We start from the raw sequence: 7,611 nt of genomic DNA on the forward strand, positions 1-7,611 counted from the left end.
AACGAATTAACATATCTTTGGGTACGTTTCCCCCTATCTATTGAGTCACTGAACGCTATTTATCGGTGATACTTTTATTGTTATAAAATCTCCAATATGAAACTTTAGAGGTTGTCACATCTGATCTTTATTACTCTTTTACCGACTATGGGTGGCAATAATATGTTCTCAAATAAATATTACATTCCTCCTTAATATGCTCTCATAACTTTTGGTCTAAGTAATAACTATTCTCCGGCTCTGCCCACTAATAAGCAGTCTACAAAGTCTCCCGTACAGCGCCTCATATGGTGCAATCGACATTCAATAACTGTTGTTATAAATGAATTCCATCAATGGGGTTGTGGTCATCTTGTTTGTCCTAATAATCCATATCGCATGCTTGCAATACGTTCTCCAAAAGTGTAAAGTAAACAACAATCCTTGGTTTGATACAATCATCTTTGGAGCTTAATGAAATCTTACTATTTCCTAAATAATTATCTTTACATACATTTCCGCTGTATAAGTCATTTTCAAGGGTAAGAAATGCACCTGTTTCGTCAACTAATCAACTATCATCCAAATAGGTTATGTTTCTTTCTTTGATCTTGGCATCCCTTCAATAAAATCCATAGAAATATCTACCAACTTCCACTCCAGAACAGGTAAAGGCTGTAGGGTTCCAGCTGGTCTTTGACATACTGCCTTCACTTATTGGCAGATAGAATGTTTAGCTATATACTTCAAAATCTTCTTACGCACGCCACTTCGTTAACACGTCCTTTCAAGTCTTTGTACATCCCCGATGTGTCTAGATGTACTGTATATTTAGTACGATATGCCTCATCCGATAAATCCTTCTTAAGTTGTGGATAACCCGACATCCCCAGCCGACCTTCTATTTAGAAACCCCCGTCTGTTTCAGTAGTTCATTTTGCTTAAATCTTTATAGAAGCTTCATTTTTTCAGATTTTTAATCCAAGAGTCTCCTAACTGGGTACTGATCTTTCTATAACTCCAAGATGACTTCACTAATAAAGCTTATAAGAAAATACTATTTCTGCTAATCTCCTATCTAAATCTAATCTGGCTGAGAGTGTAAAGTTCTTGATGCAATAAACATTAAACACTTCAAAACTGTATATTCACATCAATGCTTTATACTCAACGCGTCTGTGACAACACTCGTCTTTTCTTAAGGATACTAAATTGCAAACTTAAAATCTTTAATAAACTCAACCCTTTGCTATTGCCTCTGGTTAAATTTCTTCTGGGAAGAAGGTACTTCCAAGCTCTGATAATCCGTATATAGTTTCCTTTATACTCCATACAAATGATGTCTTAATTTTTTCAATGCGAAAATCACTGCTGCTATCTCTAAACCATATATGGAATAATTTTTCTCATGAGTCCTCAATTATCTTAAAATACAAATCTTTCCTCTCTGGGTCTGCGTCAAAACACCTCTAGGACCCGATACATTCACATACGTATAAACAATCAAAATTTTATGACTAATCGGAATAACCATCACTGGTGCTGTAATCAATTTAACCTTCAAATATTTTCTATCACTCTATGCTTCAAATAAATTGTACACCCTTCTTCTTAAGGCGTGTAAGTGACATTGAAATCTTTAAAAAATCTTGAAGTGTCTTTCTATAATTGCTAGTCCAAAACTAAGAAGTTTTGAATCTCTAAAACGATCTACACCTTAGCTGGATTTTACTGTGATGCCTTCTCGGCTGATAACATGTTCCAAAATTTAGATCTTAGATAACTAGAATTCATACTTGCTAAAAATTAGTATATAGCTGGTGCTCCCGCAATGTCTATAATGCTAACCTCTAATGTTGTTCATGCTCGGCCTCCGATCCAGAATAGATAGGAATATCATCGACGAATACTATAATGAATTAGTCCAAGTATGGACGGAAAATCTGATTCATCAACCGCATAAATACCGTGGGTGCAATGGTCATTCCAAATGGCATGACAAGAAACTCAAAAGACTCATATCGAATCAGAAAGGCGGTCTTAGGGATATCCATCTCCCGAATCCGCAACAATTGATAACTAGAACGAAGATAAAGCTTTAATAAACCACGCTTAGTCACACTCTACCGATCAACCAAATCATAAATCCTCTATAGCAGATATCTAACTGGATCTAAAGCTTCCTTATTTCAACAGGTGTTATATGGTAAGGTGCTAGGGGTATCGGTGCGGTGCCTGGCTACAACTTACGGTAAAACTCGACCTCTCTCACTGGAGGTAAACCTAGTATGTCCTGCAAGACATCATGATACTCGGAGACCACTCATGTATTACTCAAATCTACATCCCGATCCCATCTCATCACCTCCTCGACGTATGCCAGAAATGACTCCGCATTCTGGTTACTCTATGAGGTTGCTACAAACTATACAAATCTATCGAATACTCATAAAATGACTGTCTTCACCAACAGTCAATACGAACATGATAGGAAAATAACCAATCCATACCAAAACATCATATAAGCTCGAATATATATGCAAAACAGATTAAATCAACTATGAACTTAAACTCATCTAAGCTGATAATGCATCTCCTACAAATACTCTCTAAGAGGGATGCCTCTCCCAAAGGAATGAAGATTGAAAAAGGAACGTCTAGAGAGTGTGTAACTAACCGAAAGCTATCCATGATAGCATATTATGAAGTCCCCAAAAGATACGAATTTAGAAGGTGTTCACTGAGAACATACCTTCCACTACGACCCTGCTCATATCAAGATCACATAAAATATCACAAATACTTGATCGATCGTTATGTTCTGCTGCACTGAAGGCTATGAGCATGTGAATCTCTTTAACTCTGAGGTAGCTCCTGATTTGCATGCATCTAATCTTCAATTCTCGAAGGTGGCAGAGGTGATTCGATTCTCTATTATTGTCCATGCTCGCGAATCTGCGACTACTAATTTTGGTCTCTTTCCTTCTGTTCTCCTACTTGTGCTTTGTGACAATCTCTCGATCTATGTCGAATCTTGTGGCATTCATAACATGCACCCTGCATTTTGTGTTGTTTCCGCGCTCTCTGTACCTTTTGTGAGTTCTGACTCTTGCTTTGCTGGCCTCTCATTGATTCTCCATGACACTCTGCAGTTCTATGACTGAATTTGTTATAGTTATAACAAAATCCTAGAAATCTGGGCTGCTTTGTAGTTGTTTGATCCAATTGTCCCTTTGGACTGGTATTATTCTGTTGATTCTAATTGTCTAGCTAAGGCCCTTCTGGTCCTACGAATGTCCTCTTGTTCTTGCCCTTGTCTCTGGTATCTCTTCTTTTCTTGTAGCTTTAATGGTAGTTGGGGTTAGCACAACTTCTAATGACACCTTTATAATAGACTCAGCTGGTGCAACTAGTGGAGGAACTTCAAATGATGGCGCTGCTGATGACATCTGGTTGTCCAAATGCTCTTCTAGGGCCGCTATTCTAGCTGTAAATGACGCTAGGATGTCGATCAAATACTGGGGCCTGCTGTGGCTCAAGCTCTGAATCAGCTTGCTCTGCTCGTCTTAACATTTACGGTTTTTAAAATAGAGCTTATAAAACACAGCAAATGGGAACCAAGGTATAGAAATAAAATGTATACCAATAGGAAAATAGTATTACTTATCACTCACAGCATGCTTTATACTTCAAGCAAATAGTTCATAAATTATTGGTAATTTTCGCATATATATAATATGTCCTTACTCATACTAGGAATTCTTAGCAGACTCTATACATGATTCCTAGTAAACTCTATCGTAGCTTCATAATATGACACATGGTTGATCCTAAGGATATTGGAACTAGAGCTCTGATACTAACTATGATGCCCTAGGGTTCACACAAGACTGTAGTCCAAGGTAAAACCCGGATTGTCAAACCTACCAAGCACCAACACCATGCTACGATATGTTTCACCATTACAGTTACTATCTCTCTAGTAGAGTCAACAAATAGGTGAACGTACAAAATAGACAAATAATGGAAATAATATAAGAATAGAATATGCACAAAAAAATGTGAGAATGATCAACACATGAGCCTAACAGACTTAGTATAAGAATATCTCTAATCTGTAATAGATGTACCAAGTCTCATAATCAAGAGTCAAAAGAAAATCTCTCCAAGGCACACTGCCTCTACAAAATAAAAATACAATCTCTAGAGTCTGAAAACGAACAACTACCGTGGAATTCTGAAGAACTACTTATATATATATATATATATATATATATACTATATATATATATATATATATATATATTATAATATATATATATATATATATATATATAATATATATATAATATATATATATATATATATATATATATATATATATATATATTATATATATATATATAATATATATATATATATATATAGATGGAATCTAAGACAAAATCCCATCAACTGCGACTCTCCATGTGTTGAACTCATTGCCTAAAAAGAGAAGAAATAACAAGCATCAAAGCGCTAGTGAGATCATCTCTACCGCCCCCAAGAGGAAGGGGTAGTAGTATATAAGAAAATACTGGTTAGTACATATAATTATAAAATTATCAAAATTGCGCTAAACAAAAATTGGTATTTAGAAATTCATAATACGAGAATGGGTACGTCGAGTGAAATAATTTAAACAAGGAAACCATCATGTATATACCTCGTATCCCGAATTAATCGCTAAATATCAATCTCAGCTAAAAATAAAAATGCAAGTGACATTAGTAATTAGAAATCGACAACTCGAGACTGATACGTCGAGCGAAATAATCCAAACAAGAAAGCCCTCATGTATATACCATATCTCAAGCTATAAATAACTAACTACTAACTTCAAAGCTATATATGAACAATCATCACAAACAGAAATATTATAGCTTCTACCCTCAATCATAAAGAAATAATTTGTTACTATCTCAGACTACCCTCAGGTAGCTAGCACCATCATAAAGAAATATTATCCAGCTCAAACTTTACAAAATACTATGTTATATATGTCATATATCCACCGTATATCCTACTCATGGGTAAACTACATGGAATCATACTACAACTATATATATATATATATATATATATATATATATGTATGCATCTCTCTTTGCAATAGCGATACTCTTGTAAGGTTCTTACTCAATCGCTCTGCAGCAATAGGTTTAATCTCCCTATTCTGGTTACCTGAAAAAACGATACTCTTGTAAGGTTCACACAATAACATGTGGGTTCAACTTCCTTACACAATCGTTCTACGACAATAGGTTTTATCTCCATATTCCGGATATGCTTCCAGATGATCGTACAATGGTGAATAGGCACATTAGTCCAAGCCAAAAAAATACACCGATCACCTTCGAGTATTTGGTACCATCGAGGTCTCATTACGAGAAAAACAACTAAATACTCCAAGTTGTTAGAATGCTAATCTAATCCGATTTTATACCATTTAAAACTAATTAACAAGTTATCCTAGCAATTATAAAATGCAACAAGATATGTGAGCTAGGATAAGTGATATACACAAGGGTAAACAAAATAAACATAATAGTGGATGATATAAATAATGAGCAATGGATAATGGCGACAAGAAACTATAAACATAAGAGAAGTACGCCAAAGCAAACTCAAACACACGATATGATCACGGAGTTTGGACCTTCCATCCTACGTCTCCGCTCCCCACTCTCGGGGAGAAAACCACTATTACAACAGAGTTTTCTACGCTCACCCGAATAACGTTTACACCTCACAATGTCGGTTTTCAACGTTCACCGATCAACGTTCACAATCACTCACAATGTCGGTTTTCAATGCTCACCGATCAACGTTCACTCTTCACACTTGGTTTTCTAGCTCACCGAAAACTTTACAATACTAATAATGTAACTCCAATAAAATGTTCTCTAACATGAATGAGAACTCAATTAAGCACAACTCAATTGTTACAATCTATCACGACCCCAATATACTATGTATGTAAATACTAAAAGCTCAAGTGGGTGTGTCTAATAATGAGATTCAATAAAACAAAATTGAACTAAACTCAATTATGAAAATCTAGCTTATAGAGATAATAATCAATAAACAATATAAATACAAAGCTAGAAATTGAGTTTAGAAAACTTCTCTATAGATAACAAGAGTGAGGGAGAAGATTGAATGCTCAAACACCAAAGGATGATCTCCACTTGGTCTTGTGAAAATTTCTTTACAAACAAACTCTTTTAAAACAAACTTGAACCAAAATTAAACACCCTTAAACTTGTTTAAAAACTTTCTTGGTTAATCATGAAAGATGAGAGCAAGGGGGTATATATAGCCTACCAAAATCTCAGCCAAAAACCCATCAGAAAAGACCAAAAAACCCAAGGAAAACAACTCAGGAAAAGAGCCGTTGGAACCTGATTGACAGTTCGGCGGTCGACTGCGACGGTCGACCGCGAGCAACAAAACAACAAAACTACAGCTCAGAACAACAGACGGTCGACTGTGACAGTCGATCGTGAAATTCTTTGGACTACATACGGTCGACCGCGAGCCATCAAGAAATATACTAAGTCTCTGGACTCAGGGGCGGTCGACTGTGGTGGTCGACCGCAAACTGGCATATAAAATTCCAGGTTTATAAACAGTTTTCTGATTTTAAAACCCTATTTAAAAATATCAAATAAATTTCAAAAAATATAAAACTTTAGAAAATGATTGTAGACATGATAATACACATGCTACAAAAACTGGTTTTCAAAAAGGACATCCCAAATAGAAAATATCATTATTTTACAAAATAGTCCAAAACATGAAAATGTGAACATATGAGTTTTGACATTTTAGCTTAACTATGTTTTGAAGCAATACAAAATAATTGTTATGAAGTCTATAAACAATGAATATAGTATTGTATCAAAATACACATATAATGCACTAAAACATGATTTCATTGAACTAAATAAAATTGATATTGATGAAATCATATATATGCATGATCTTCAACGAAGCTCTATCTTAGTACACTTGCGGATGAAGCTTGAACTTGAATCTTTAACTTTGAATTACGTAAGCTTCACTCCACAATTCCGCCAACCTCTATTGGATTTTGATCGTTGAAGCGCAATCCATCCAACCTCTAACTCGTTGTTTGCCTAGAATAAATACGAAAATACAAACACTAGACAAACAACATTAGAAGTAAATTGTTTGTTAAACATCATCAAAACAAGAAGGCCAACACAAGTGTGGTACAACCAAGGTCTTATTACGGGATAAACAACCACACTGAGCATCCATAACTGATGAGCAATACTTTATCATATGTTAATTCACTTTCATCAACTCAACATGTGTTAAGTATCTTGATAATGCATGTTAATACACATAAACTAAGTGTACATGCACATATCTCGGTGTGCGTGCTAATATCTAGTGTTCACCAACACCTCAGTTGTTTAACAACTCATAAGGATCGTTATGCAACATAACAAGATAGAGAAATTTTCCTAAAATTAGAAACCAGGAAAGAAAACATGCACTGGCATATATCAGCCCGACGATCGACCACAATATAGTGGTGGTCGACTGCATCGTGTTTCAGAG

This window comes from Asparagus officinalis, chromosome 4 (genome assembly GCF_001876935.1).
Source record: "Asparagus officinalis chromosome 4, Aspof.V1, whole genome shotgun sequence".
NCBI lineage: Eukaryota > Viridiplantae > Streptophyta > Magnoliopsida > Asparagales > Asparagaceae > Asparagus > Asparagus officinalis.